The sequence below is a fragment of the Nicotiana sylvestris genome, chromosome 10 (genome assembly GCF_000393655.2).
Source record: "Nicotiana sylvestris chromosome 10, ASM39365v2, whole genome shotgun sequence".
In the NCBI taxonomy this organism is placed as follows: domain Eukaryota; kingdom Viridiplantae; phylum Streptophyta; class Magnoliopsida; order Solanales; family Solanaceae; genus Nicotiana; species Nicotiana sylvestris.
The window spans coordinates 8877099-8892108 of NC_091066.1; positions in this window are offsets into that span (position 1 = coordinate 8877099).

Below are 15010 nucleotides of genomic sequence, written 5' to 3' on the forward strand. Positions count from 1 at the left end.
CACAAAAGACTTGTATAGAAGAGTTTTCCACAAGGGTCAATGGGTTTAGCCTGCCAGAAGGGGTCGCCGAGTGGGTCACTTTGTTACGTTCAGTCTCAGCAAACCAGATAGAATGGGCATTTGGGTGGCTACCCATGGATGAAATCATACACATGTCAGCCACCGAATCTCATTTGTTGTTGATGGGCCTCCAAAGTATCCAACCTTATGCACCATACAGAGTTTTGAGACAGTTGGGGCGATACCAAATAGTCCCAAAGGAAGAGGATCTCAGTGGCCAGGTAATCGAAATCGGGCCTGGTGGGCAGTTCCCTGAAGCAGTCGTTCAGAGAATCTAGAATGAATGCCAAACCCTGAAAGTAGATACTCGTGTACAAGACCGGGCCAAAGGTGAAGTATCGCCAAAATACCTCACATGGTACAAAAGAGAGCTTGAGCACCAGAGACCAACTAAGAGAGCTCACGTCCAAGACTTCGCAGAATCATCGCGAGCACAATGGGGTTGGCTAGCAAAAGAGAAGGAATATCGGGACGAGATTGGCAAGTTAAAACAACAAATTGAGGGGATAAAATACCAAAGCAACTCGCAAATTGATGCTGATACAGGAGAGAAAAGCAAGTTGATTCAAGAGAACAAGGCCTTGAGAGCCCGAATCCGCCAAAACAGAAAGAATGCCGGCGACCAATAGAAAATTCGGTCCAGTGAAAGGTTGATAGCAGAGTTGAGGAGTCAGGTCAACAAAAGCCGCGAAGACTTGGAGAGATCCAAGGCTTGTATAACAAGAATGCGGGTCAGGTGGGCCAAAGTTACAGCAGCACAGAGAGAGCACCTATGGCAAGTAAAAAGGGACTACAAAATGAGTGTTGCGACATTGAGAGAGATAAACTCCATTCTCAATGATCGGGTCCTTAAACAAACCAGGGATGCTAGAATAGATAGAGAACGCTGCTATATCTGTTAAGACTCTAACACTGACAAGTTTGTTGTTTTTCCAATCAATATCAGTTAGTTGTTAGAGCGTATTGGCACCGTACCATTATCAAACAAGATCGAAAGGTCCTATACCAGAAAGCATGACTGGATCAGACAACAGTGTTGAGTCGGAAAAGATGGCACATCAAATGCTGAAGGAAGCCATGGAAAAAATGGAAAAAATGAGCCTGGAAATGAATGAAATGCAGATAGCCTTGGCTAGAGCCCAAAAGGGGCAGGAACTACCTGTTACTCCTACTCTCCAACCAGGACACACGTCAGAATATCCCTCTCCCGGTCCTTCAACAAGTTTCCCAAGCCATCACTATTATCAGGGAAGAGAGGCTTATGATCCCCAAGCTCCACCACCCAGTCAAAACCCTCCTCCACCAAATGTTCCCGTCTTTGTGGCACCTCCCCCAGCCCCATTGCACAGATCATCCAGTGAGCCACTGTTTCAGGCTCACGACACACAATATTACCCCCCTGAACTCACATTCAAAGCACCCGAGCCACATACCTATAATCCCCACTTTGAGGTCCCGGCGGAGATTGAAAAGCCGGCTAAGAGCCCAGAGCAGGACGAGGTGATGCGGAAATTTAAAAGCCTGGAGCAGTCCTTCAGGAACATACACGGGTTAGGCAACCAGGTCAGCGTGGCCTACAAGGATCTATGCCATTTCCCTGACGTTCAATTACCAGCAGGGTTCAAAATGCCCAAGTTCGATTTATACGAAGGGCATGGCGATCCTATGGCACATCTACGGGGCTTTTGTAGCAAAATGAGGGGAGCAGGGGGCAAAGATGAGCTACTGATAGCTTACTTTGGCCAGAGTTTGAGTAGGTCGGCACTGGAGTGGTATACAAGACAAGATCCGAGCAGGTGGTACACCTGGAATGACTTGGCACAAGCTTTCACAGGACACTTCCAATACAACCTTGAGATAGTCCCAGACCGTCTCACATTGCTAAAGCTTGAGAAGAAATCCGGAGAAAGCTTCAGGGAATTCGGGTTCCGATGGAGAGAGCAGGCAGCCAAAGTTGATCCTCCAATGAGAGAAGGAGAAATGGTAGATTACTTTCTACAAACTCTAGAGCCGACTTACTTCGGTCACTTGGTGACGTCAGTTGGCAAATCCTTCAATGAAGTGGTGAAAATGGGAAGTATGATAGAAGAGGGACTTAAGTCCAATAAGATCCTGAGTTACTCGGCAATTAAGGCAACAACTCAGGCCATTCAGAGCGACACGGGAGGTGCGCTCGGAAAGAAAAGGAGAGAGGAGGTCACGACAATAGAGGCAGGCAATTGGTCCAGATCTAAAGGCCCTTCCCCTCATTACCAACCCAGATCCCATCATCTAAACTACCCACACAATCCATACAACCTTCCACAACCCTACTACCCACCACAAGAACAACATTTTTCCATACATCACGCCCAAACTTACACCCAACCTCCAGCTCGTCCGCAATGGCGTGTACCGGCTCCCCAACATACGTATCTACCTCCACATAACACATATCCACCGCCGAGGGTCTACAGGAATCCTTCAGGGCCAAGCTTCCGCGGAAATCAGGCTTTCAGGAACGAAAGGATGCAGAAGCCTAGGACATTTACTCCGTTGGGAGAAACCTATACTACTCTATTTCACAAGTTGAAGCAGATAGGCCTACTGAGTCTTGTTGAAACCAAATTGCCAAATCCCCTTCCCAGAAATCTGGACCATTTAGTGAGCTGCGAATATTGTTCGGGTGCTCCGGGGCACGATACTGAGAAATGTTGGAAGTTAAAGACTGTCATACAAGATCTTATTGACACAAATAGGATCGAGGTTCAGCCACCAGGGCCCCCCAACATCAATGAAAATCCGTTACCGGTGCACCATGAAGCCTACATGATCGAATTAGTGCACGGGGGAGGGAAACCAAAAACACCCTCACAAACGGTAATGATGATTTGTGCCAGTACTAATGAAGAGTCAACCAGTGGAAAGGCAGTGGTACAGTCGGGAAAGGTATATGACAAGCCCTTTGTGATAGCAGGGAAAGGGCCATCTATTACTGCGAAGAGGCCAGAGTCAATCAAAGCAGTGTTGCAGGGAGTAGCAAACAAACCCAGGTTGGTAGTAAAAGGGGTCGATGTGGGACCAGTTGTTATCAAGCCGGTCATACAGTTGCCGATAACAAGTGAGAAGGCTGTGCCGTGGAGCTACAGTCAAGTGACGGTAACGCATAAGGGGAAGGAGGTTGTAGAAGACATATGCGAGGCACAAGGGTTAACTCGATCGGGAAGGTGTTTTGCTCCTGCAGAATTGAGAAGAGTCAATCCTGAAACAATAAAGAAACCTGTAACAGAGGAAGAGGCAGAGGAATTTTTGAAGAAGATGAAGACGCAGGATTACTCAATTATAGAGCAATTGAGAAAGACCCCAGCCCAGATTTCGCTGCTATCCTTGTTAATCCATTCAAACGATCACTGTCAGGCCTTAATGAAGATTCTGAACGAGGCCTATGTCCCGGACAAACTCTTAGTGAACAACTTGGAGAAGGTAGCGCACAAGATCTTTGAAGTAAACCGAGTGACATTCTCTGATGATGAGTTACCGGTAGAGGGTACTGAGCACAACAAAGCACTCTATCTGACGGTAAAATGCGAAGAATCGGTGATCACTCGAGCATTAATTGATAACGGGTCAAGTACCAATATCTGTCCTTTGGCCACTCTCAACAAGCTAAAGGTTGCTGATGACAGGATCCGCCAGAACAGTGTTTGTGTCCGAGGTTTTGATGGAGGCGGCATTAACACAGTAGGTGATATCGTACTGGAACTAACCATTGGTCCAGTTGAGTTCACCATGGAATTCCAAGTAATAGATGTGGCAGTGTCGTACAATCTTTTGTTGGGTCGACCATGGATCCATGCAGCTAAGGCAGTACCTTCTACACTGCATCAAGTGGTCAAATTTGAATGGGATAGACAAGAGATTGTGATACACGGGGATGATGGCACACACGCCATCAGTGATGCTATTGTGCCCTTCATAGAAACCGACGATGATAAGGGCCCGTGGGTTTATCAAGTTTTTGATGCAGTCTCGGTAGACAAAATTCCTGAGGGCGAGGGCCTTCCACTTCCCAGAATCACAGCTGCAGCCTTCATGATAGCAGCAGAAATGTTGAATAATGGGTTTGTACCAGGGAAAGGTCTGGGGGTTTATTTGCAGGGAATGATCCAGCCAGTTTCTTTGCCCAAGAACCTGGAAACTTTTGGGTTAGGATTCAAGCCTACCGCAGCGGATGTGAAGCTAGCCCGCAAATTGAAGAAAAGAGTTTGGGTCCTTCCTAAACCAGTCCCACGTCTGTCCAGATCATTTGTCAAAGCAGGGTGCAGAAAGTTGCCAGTCCCAGAAGTTCTTGAACCTCTGATGGGGCCAAACGGAGATTTGAATAAAAGCTTTGGAAAAGTGTTTGCCGACGTCAACATGATAGAAGCCGGAGAGGGTTCCAGTAAGGCAGACATACAGTTTGTGGGTCCCAAAGTCAAGGTCAACAATTGAATGGCTACTCCTCTTCCTACTTGGAGGGAGTCTTGGTAGTTGATTCTGATTTTCCTTTTCTGTTTTCTGGATTATTCCAGGGTTGTAATCTAGATTTCTTTTTATTATATCGAATACAATGTGAAACCTTGTTATCCCATAAATAAAACGAAAAGTTTTTTTTCCTTTATTTCTTATCTTCCATTATTTTAATCTTGTTTCTTTCATTTCTTTTTCTGAACAGTTCTTTTCATATTGGTTCTAATGACATGGCATGCACAACGGATCTTCAACCTAGTCTAAAAGATCAATCTGATTCCGAGCTAACCATACAAGAGGTCGATTATGATAATGAGTCGGAATACAATGAGGATGAAGCATTCGAGGAGATAAACAGGGAGTTAAGCCAGTTTGAAGAGAAATACAAACCCAACTTAAATGACACAGAAGCCATCAATTTAGGGGATGCCGGCGATATCAGAGAAACTAAAATAAGCATCCACATTGCACCAAATATCAGGGAGGAATTGATCAAAACACTTATTGAATTCAAAGATGTTTTTGCATGGTCATATGATGACATGCCGGGGTTAAGCACAGATTTAGTGGTTCATAAATTGCCCACTGACCCGACATGCCCTCCCGTCAAGCAAAAATTGAGGAAGTTCAAAACGGATATGAGTGTGAAGATTAAAGAAGAAGTAACCAAGCAGCTGCAAGCAAAGGTTATTCGTGTCACTCGATATCCTAATTGGTTGGCTAATGTGGTGTCGGTACCAAAGAAAGATGGAAAGATCAGGGTGTGTGTCGATTACCGAAATCTGAATATGGCAAGCCCTAAAGACAACTTTCCTTTACCCAACATCCATATCTTGATAGACAATTGTGCCGGACGTGAGATCGGATCTTTTGTGGATTGCTATGCTGGGTATCATCAGATTCTGATGGATGAGGAAGATGCGGAAAAGACAGCCTTCATTACTCCGTGGGGAACTTATTGTTACCGGGTAATGCCATTTGGTTTGAAGAATGCTGGGGCAACGTACATGAGAGCAATGACCACTGTGTTTCATGACATGATTCACAAAGAAATTGAAGTGTACGTAGACGACGTAATCATAAAGTCCAAGCATTAGGAAGACCACGTAGCAGACCTAAGGAAGTTCTTTCAAAGACTTCGAAGGTATGATATTAAGCTCAACCCGGCCAAATGTGCATTTGGTGTTCCATCTGGGAAGCTTTTGGGATTCATTGTCAGTCAGCGAGGTATTGAACTGGATCCATCAAAAATCAAATCTATCCAAGAGTTGCCACCGCCGAAGAACAAGACAGAAGTAATGAGTCTGTTGGGAAGATTGAATTACATCAGCAGATTTATTGCTCAACTCACAGCAACTTGTGAACCCATTTTTCGGCTGTTGAAGAAGGATGCTGCAATAGGATGGACGGCGGAATGCCAGGAGGCATTCGACCAGATCAAAGAATATTTATCAAATCCACCTGTATTGGTTCCCCTGAGCCGGGAAAACCGTTAATTCTTTATCTAACGGTCTTGGAGAATTCTTTTGGTTGCGTGTTGGGGAAATACGACATTACAGGAAGAAAAGAGCAAGCCATCTATTATCTCAGCAAAAAATTTACAGTATATGAGGTTAAGTACACTCAACTCGAGAAGACATGTTGTGCCCTAACCTGGGTGGCCCAGAAGTTGAAACATTATTTATCCTCATATACTACTTATCTCATTTCCCGTCTGGATCCGTTAAAGTATATTTTCCAGAAACCTATGCCCACAGGAAGGTTAGCAAAATGGCAAATATTACTCACGGAGTTTGACATCGTCTACGTGACGAGGACAGCCATGAAGGCCCAAGCGTTGGCAGATCACTTGGCTGAGAATCCTGTTGATGAAAAATACGAGCCGTTGAGGACGTATTTTCCTGACAAGGAAGTAATGAATATAGATGAGTTGAACTTACCTGAGGAACCAGGTTGGAAGATTTTCTTTGATGGAGCCGCAAATGCGAAGGGAGTTGGAATATGAGCAGTGCTTATTTCTGAAACAGGACATCATTATCCTGTTACAGCTCAACTGCGTTTCTATTGTACCAACAACATGGCTGAGTATGAGGCATGCATTTTGGGTTTGCGATTAGCGGCAGACATGGATGTCCAGGATGTTTTGGTCTTGGGGGACTCGGACCTCCTGGTGCATCAAATTCAGGGTGAATGGGAAACACGGGATTTGAAGCTCATACCATATCGACAATGTTTGCACGATCTGAGCAAGCGATTTCGATCAGTGGAGTTCAGACACATCCCAAGAGTTCACAATGAGGTTGCCGATGCATTGGCCACTTTAGCATCAATATTGCATTACACAGACAAAATTCAGGTTGACCCGTTGCACATCCAGGTTCGTGATCAGCATGCCTACTGCAACATAATAGAAGAAGAAATGGATGGCGAGCCATGGTTTTATGATATCAAGGAATACCTCAGGATGGGGATATACCCGGAGCAGGCAACCGGAGATCAAAAGAGAGCCATTCGACGACTGGCAAATGGATTTTTCCTCAGTGGAGGAATGTTGTACAAAAGAACCCCAGATCTGGGATTGCTGAGATGTATTGATGCAGGTCAAGCCACGATAGTGATGACAGAGGTACATGCTGGAGTCTGTGGGCCCCATATGAGCGGATATGTGTTGGCAAAGAAGATTCTGCGAGCGGGATATTATTGGCTCACTATGGAGCATGATTGTATCAGTTTCGTACGAAAATGCCATCAGTGTCAGATACACGGAGATCTGATTCATTCTCCACCAACGGAATTGCACACAATGTCAGCACCATGGCCATTTGTGGCATGGGGCATGGATGTCATTGGGCCTATTGAGCCGGCAGCTTCGAACGGTCACAGGTTCATTCTGGTGGCCATCGACTATTTTACTAAGTGGGTTGAAGCCAAAACTTTCAAGTCAGTAACCAAGAAGGCAGTAGTGGATTTTGTCCATTCCCATATCATCTGTAGATTTGGGATCCCGAAAGTGATAATCACGGACAATGGTGCTAATCTTAACAGCAATTTGATGAGAGAAGTATGTGAACAGTTTAAGATTACACACCGTAATTCCACACCTTATCGTCCCAAGGCAAATGGAGCTATTGAAGCAGCCAACAAGAACATTAAGAAGATACTGAGGAAGATGGTAGAAGGATCCAGGCAATGGCATGAAAAATTACCATTTGCATTGTTGGGTTATCGCACTACCGTCCGGACCTCAATAGGTGCAACCCCTTATTTGTTGGTATATGGAACTGAAGCAGTAATACCGGCGGAAGTGGAAATTTCATCCCTTCGGATTGTCGCCGAGGCTGAGATTGATGATGATGAGTGGGTCAAAACCCGTTTGGAACAGTTGAGCTTGATTGATGAAAAGAGATTGGCAGCTGTGTGTCATGGCCAGTTATATCAAAGGAGAATGGCAAGAGCCTACAACAAGAGGGTGCGCCCCAGAAAATTTGAAGTGGGGCAACAAGTGTTGAAACGAATCCTGCCACACCAAGCAGAAGCAAAGGGCAAGTTCGCCCCGAATTGGCAAGGACCATTCATTATAACTAGAGTGTTGTCCAATGACGCTTTATGTTTAACAGATATCGAAGAGAAATGCGTCGACATGGCTATCAATTCTGACGCAGTTAAAAGATATTATGTATGATCTCTTTTGATTGTAATTGTCATTTGTTTGTGGTTGGCATTTATCGGAGAATGAAATGACGGAGACAATTCTTTCTTCTATCCAAACACCTTAACTTTGCTTACCCTTTTGAGCCTTATTTATTCTTTCATATCCCTCTTTTGGAGTCAGTAATTAAAATAAAAGATAAAAAAGAAAGAAAAACAATAATAAAGACAAAAGAAAATCACCAGGAAAACAAAGAAAGTGGGAACTACGTTTGACCTGATTCCTCAAAGAAGGATACGTAGGCACCTCACGGCTCGGTCATAGTGTAACCAAAAATAAAAATCCCCAAGCAAGAAGAACTGGGGCAGAAGTGGTGAAAAAAAGAGTTTGATTCCAAGAGTTGTACTGTTTTGCCCCTCCAAATTATTTTAAAACTTTTTGATACCCCTTTTCCTTTTAGCCCTAAATAAATAAATAAACCATATTGTTGTCCAAAAAAGACCTCCCGATCAGTATCCGAGAAGTGCCAAGTTCATGCACATGGAAGTCGGGAACAACACCCTGATCCCCAGCAGAGAAGAGGATCATAAACTAGAAATGAATTGATAGCCGAAAGAATTCCCCAACAAAGAGCGTCGTATCGACACGCTCCAATCCTCAGCTGAAAAATAAAACAAAATGAGAGAGTCTTATTGGTGAAAAACTTCATAGGCACCATGGGGCGACGAGAGTTGAGAGAAATGAGAGAGTTTTATTAGTGAAAACCCCTCGAAGGGCACTATGAGGCGACAAGGCGAGGTTGGCGGAAAAGGGTCCACCTTTGGAAAAAATTAAGTATTTATTTATCCCCAGCGAGATGAGCACATCCGAAAGATTGATTGATACAAATAGATTGGGTTGATCGATCCGGAATGTATGACATGATCATTGGGATTGGTTATATCATTCAGGTAAGTTCTTTTCTTTTCTTTTTCCCCAGCGTTTGTTCAGAAAGACTTCTTTTTCTATCTTTAAAATTATCACTCTTTCATTTCTTAGTTTAAAAGATTTCATTTCCCCAGTAGTTTATTTTTTGAAAAGGATTTTCAGAGTTTACTACCAATTGCCAAAATGGTGCAAGGCGAAATGCGAAAAGGTCAAGCCAAAGATAAGGCAACAAAACAAAAGGAAGTTTGTCGCAAGACCAAATGATGAATGGGTCTAGATCCTAAGAGGCCCAAATTTCCAAGGGAAGTTATGGATCAAATTCCAAGATGATCCTCAGCAGATTTGCGAGATACAGGGACAACTCCGACAGATTCTCGACCAAGCTCCACAATGGTCGGACGACACAGAGCGGGGAAGGAAGAGGAACGACAATCATCCCCAGCAGGAATATCAGCCCCAACAATCAATATTCTCCCTAGCAAGTTTTATAGCAATGAAAGGAAAAGAAAAGGGAAAACCATCCTCAGCAGAAGTGGCACGACCACTCGCCCCCATTTTAAACTAATAAATTTTTCTTTGATTTGAAACAGGGAAAAGAAATATTATTGACCGCAGGAAGACAGGGTCACAGAGAAGATCATCAAACTGGGGCAGAAAATTTTCTCTCATTACGAAAATTTTCTTAAAATCAGATAGTCATTTGGGAAAGAGAAAAAAAAAATAACACAAGTGTTGAAGGAAGAAAAAATCCCCAAAAGTATACGAGAAGGGAGATACAAGTTTTAAGAGAAAAGCAATCTTGGAAGAAGCAAGATGATCAGTATCATCCCGACCATTGTTAAAAGGAGAAAGATAATTCCCCAGCAGTGTTATTCCCGGCAGGTTTCAGGGAAGTGAAAGCACCAGCTTTAAAGGAAATAGACTTTAAGGAAGGAAAATGACACATTGATGAAATAAAATATCGGTGTTATCCCCAGCAATTTTCAGAGGAATAAAACACCAATTTTGAAGGAAGCAGTTGAAGAAGTCAAGAGCCCGTCTGGAGAATAGAGGTGATAGAATTTAAGAAGTTGAAGAAGTCAGGAGCCCGCCTGGAGAATGGAGGTGTTAAAATTTTGAGAAAGTTGAAGAAGTCAGGAGCCCGCCTGGAGAATGGAGGTGATAAAATTTTGAGAAGTTATTGAAGTCAGGAGCCCGCCTGGAGAATGGAGGTGATAAAATGTAAGAAGTTGAAGAAGTCAAGAGCCCGCCTGGAGAATGGATGTGATAAAATGTAAGAAGTTGAAGAAGTCAGGAGTCCGCCTGGAGAATGGAGGTGATAAAATTTTGAGAAGTTATTGAAGTCAGGAGCCCGCCTGGAGAATGGAGATGATAAAATGTAAGAAGTTGAAGAAGTCAGGAGCCCGCCTAGAGAATGAAGGTGATAAAATGTAAGAAGTTGAAGAAGTCAGGAGCCCGCCTGGAGAATGGAGGTGATAAAATGTAAGAAGTTGAAGAAGTCAGGAGCCCGCCTGGAGAATAGAGGTGATAGAATTTAAGAAGTTGTTGAAGTCAGGAGCTCGCCTGGAGAACGGAGGTTGATATATTTTAAGTTGAAGCAGTCAGGAGCCTGCCTGTAGAATGGAGGTTGTTAAATTTTAAGTTGAAGAAGTCAGGAGCCTACCTGGAGAATGGAGGTGATGAAATTTTTGAGAAAGTTGAAGAAGTCAGGAGCCCGCCTGGAGAACGGAGGTTGTTATATTTTTAAAGTTGTTGAAGTCAGGAGCCCGCCTGGAGAACGGAGGTTGTTATATTTTTAAAGTTGTTGAAGTCAGGAGCCCGCCTGGAGAATGGAGGTGTTATTTTTAAGGAATTGAAGAAGTCAGGAGCCCGCCTGGAGAATGGAGGTGTTATTTTTAAGGATTTGTTGAAGTCAGGAGCCCGCCTGGAGAATGGAGGTGTTATATTTAAGTTATTGCTGAAGTCAGAATCCTGCCTGCAGAACGGAGGTGTTATATTTAAGTTATTGCTGAAGTCAGAATCCTGCCTGCAGAACGGAGGTTGTTATATTGTTGAAGTCAGGATCCCGCCTGGAGAATTGAGGTTGTGTCATCTTTCAAAAGTTAAGATTGAAGTCAGGAGCCTGCCTGCAGAACAAAGGAATACATTTCAAGATCAAGCAGAAGGCAGTAATGAGGAGGGTTACAACAAAAATTCTCAGCATAACAAGCTTTAATGCAGAAAGCAGCGTCCCCAGCAGACAGAACGGAATAATAAAACTTATACTCAAAAAGGCAAAAGGCCAGTGTCATCCCCAGCAGTTTTCGAAAGAAAGGCACCAGAGGAAACACAAGCCGACAAGAAAGCAAGGAAACCAGAGCAAGGGGAAGACAGATAAGATCTTGTAATCTGTAGTATAACCTAACTTCTTGATTTTTCTTTTAAGCATGGTGTAATAAGGAGGTCAACAAACAGTAAAAGTAGCATGCAACAGCAGTAACATTGCAGTCCCATGGTAGTCCCAGCTACCAAAACTTCCCGAACTACATTGACCTGATTCCTGTTCAGCCCAGGATATGTAGGAAACCTTTGAAGCAGAGGTTCGGTCAGATCTTTCAAAAAGTGCTTCACACGGAGTACTCGAACGGGCAAAAATCGCTCGTATCCGCTCACTTTATCTTTGCACGAAAACCCTTCGTGTTTTCGGACAAAGAGGGGTAGCTGTGAGCACGTGATTTTTGCCTTATGAAAGAATTACTCCCAAAAATTCAAAAATAAAATGATTTTCCTTGGTGTGCAATTTTGTGATATTCTAGATAATTATTTGTATTTGTCTGTGCATGTTTATTTGTTAAATTAATAAAAAAACAAAAAATATGTCGCATTTTGCATGTAAGATTTAATTCTACAATTGTTAGTAATTAAGTTTGTTTTACAAAAAAATTAAAAAATTACAAAATAGGCATATTTTGCATTTTTAGCATTTAATATCCAAATATACAATTTTATGCTTAATTATTACTTAATTGTGCGTTAATTGTTATTGGAAGTTAATTTGAGCTTTTATAACTTAATTTAGTTCTTTATAATAATTCAAGTATTTTTATAATTTAGTTTAAGAAAAATAAAAGAAGAAAGGAGAGCAAAAATACAAAGAAAAATCGAATTGAGCCACTTCTTCAAATTTCAACCCCAGGCCCAAATAATTGCCCAACCTTCCCCATGACCCGGTCCAATTCAAACCGGGTCGACCCGGTCCATAATCCCAAAGACTCAGCACCCCCTATCTTGCATTTCCAAAAAAAAAAAAAAACACAAAAAACCCTAAACTAAACCCATCCCCCCCTTATTTTCTTCTTCTTCTCCAAACTCTAAAGCAAGCAACCATAGCTTCCCCCCCCCCTTGCTGCTACCCAGCTGCCCTTTCCCCCACACGTCGTCATCTCTTTCCTCACCTCCAAACGACCCCTCCAATCACCGAAAAAAACCAGTTGACCGCCCCCGTCCGCCATTGACGAGTTGCGTCGACCCCCAAGCTCCACCCTTGCTGCTTCTTCGTCTTCATCTTCTTCGTCATGGCAGCTGTTTCGTCGCCCAACCAGCAACAACCAGCCTCCTCCTCACGTCCGCCATTGACGAGCAACCATCGTTGCTGCGCCAACCATTTGTTGTTGCCCTCGTCGAGCTTCCAAAGCTGCTGCACCTTCTTCTGCTTCGTCTTCACGTCGCCATGAACGACCCCCCCTCCTGCTTTGTCTTTCAACTGTGAACAACGCATACAACACCACCAATATACCACCCAAATCCGCCATTGTTTCTGCTACGTGAAGCAGCCCAGCTGCTACTGTGCCGCGCTGCTGCGTCTCCATTCGCGTTGTTGCCTGCTCCGACGTGTTGCTGCTGCAATTCCATCGTGTTGAGCTGTTGCTCCTGGAACTGCTACTGTGTTGTTGCGTCGTCTTCAAACGACGCCAAACGACCATCTTCTTCGATCGTCGTTTCGATCCGGTTAGTGGGTTTAAGATTTGGGTTTAACATTCTTGTTTTGTTCATCGTTGAAGTAATTTTTTTTTATTTTGTTCATATGTTTTGTTGATTTAATTTTCAGATTCAAATGGAACTTTGATTAATTAGTTTTTCAGTTTATTTCATGTGCTTTTATTTTGTATTTGTAAAAGAAATTGTTAGTTTAATTTTAATATTGTTAGATGTTAGTTTAAATCGTTTGAATCCGAAATTAGTATGAGTTTGATTTTCTTGTTTATTGTTTATCATTTGCGATTATTTCTTGAGTTTGTCTCATGATCTTGTTTAAGTTTAATATAGAAATTGTTGGTTGTAATGTTGTTAGATTCAAGTTTAAGTTCATAATTGTTTCTTCTTCGATCTTGTTATTTGTCTAAAAGAATTTAGTTGTAATAGGGAAATATGTTGGTTTAATCATGTGAATCCGTCATGTTTTGTTGTTTAAAATAGATTTAATTCATGTTCATCTTTGTTTGAAGTTCATTTTTAATCCAGTGATTTAATGTGAGTTTATGTTTTTGATTTGTTGGTTTAGTTTGAATCATGTGTTGTGTTGTTAATATTGTTGTTTCCTTGCTCATCCATTGTTGGTCTAAGTTAACCAGGATTGGTTCCCAATATGGTTAATTCATTCACATTAATTTGATGTTGTTCATCTGTGTTCATATGAGTTGTTGTTGAATTTGTTTAGAAATTGGTCATATTGGCTATATTTTGGTCAAGGATTAATTGATCGTTTAGAGCTGATGGGGGTAGTTTGGTAAATCGCAGTACGTTCAGGGGTAAAATGATAATTTCGGTAAGGGCAGAGGGGTATTTTTGGAATTTAAATTCAGAATAATTATTTATTTTGAGTGTTCTTTCTATTAAAATTAAGATAACATTAAAGTAATTAATAATGGGGGGACAAGATATAATGGTGGATAATAATGCAATTGTTTAATATAAGCATGGGGGACAAGATATAATGGGGTATTTGTTTAATAAGGTGGGGGACAAAACATTAGATAGTGGGATTAAAAGGGGGTTGAGTGGGAAGATAATGGGTTTTTATGTTTTAAAAATGTTGAAAGATGGGGATAAAAGGGAGAGGCTTGATCAGATTTAAAAGGAGACAGATAGAGAGAGAGAAAAAAAGAGCTGAATATTTAAGAGAGAAAGAAAAATTCCGAAAAATATTAAAACTTTCAAGAAAAGAGAAAAAAAATATACAAATAAAAAAGGAGTTGGAGATTAGAAGAGAGAGTAATACACACCTGATAAATATTCTGATATACGGGTTTAGAAATTAAGGGTTAAACATTAATTAGCCTTTCCAATCTGAAAATTCCCTTGGTTTCTGTCCGTTGTTTGTTGTCAGTGTTTCTGGATTTTATTTTGATTTTCAAATCTGTCACTGGGATTTCTGTTGACTGGATTGCTGGTTATTATTGTTGTTGTTGTGTTACGTACTACGTGGCTGACTTTCTTCTTCTTATATTGACAATACCAGGTACACAACTGTAATTTTGGCCTTTTGTAAGCTGAAATGAAGAATGGAAGTTTAAATTTTTAATTTAGTTTTTTTTATTAATTGCATTTAGGTTATTTCATATATTATTATTCTGTAAATCGCCGTCGTTTTGCATAATTAGGCATATTATAGCGATGTATTAAATAATGCTTTGCTTTAACCTGATTATTAGGTAGTATATATTTAAGCATGTTCATTACTGATTAAACTGTCAAATAATTAAAATAGAAGAAAATAACGTAAAAATGGCTTTATTAAATCAGTTTGGCAAAATTGATTAAGTTCCTTATTCATAAGGGTTTTAGTATCGCCAACGTTAAGTTAATCGGAATCATGTAGCTAAATTCAGTTAAAACATGAATTAATTT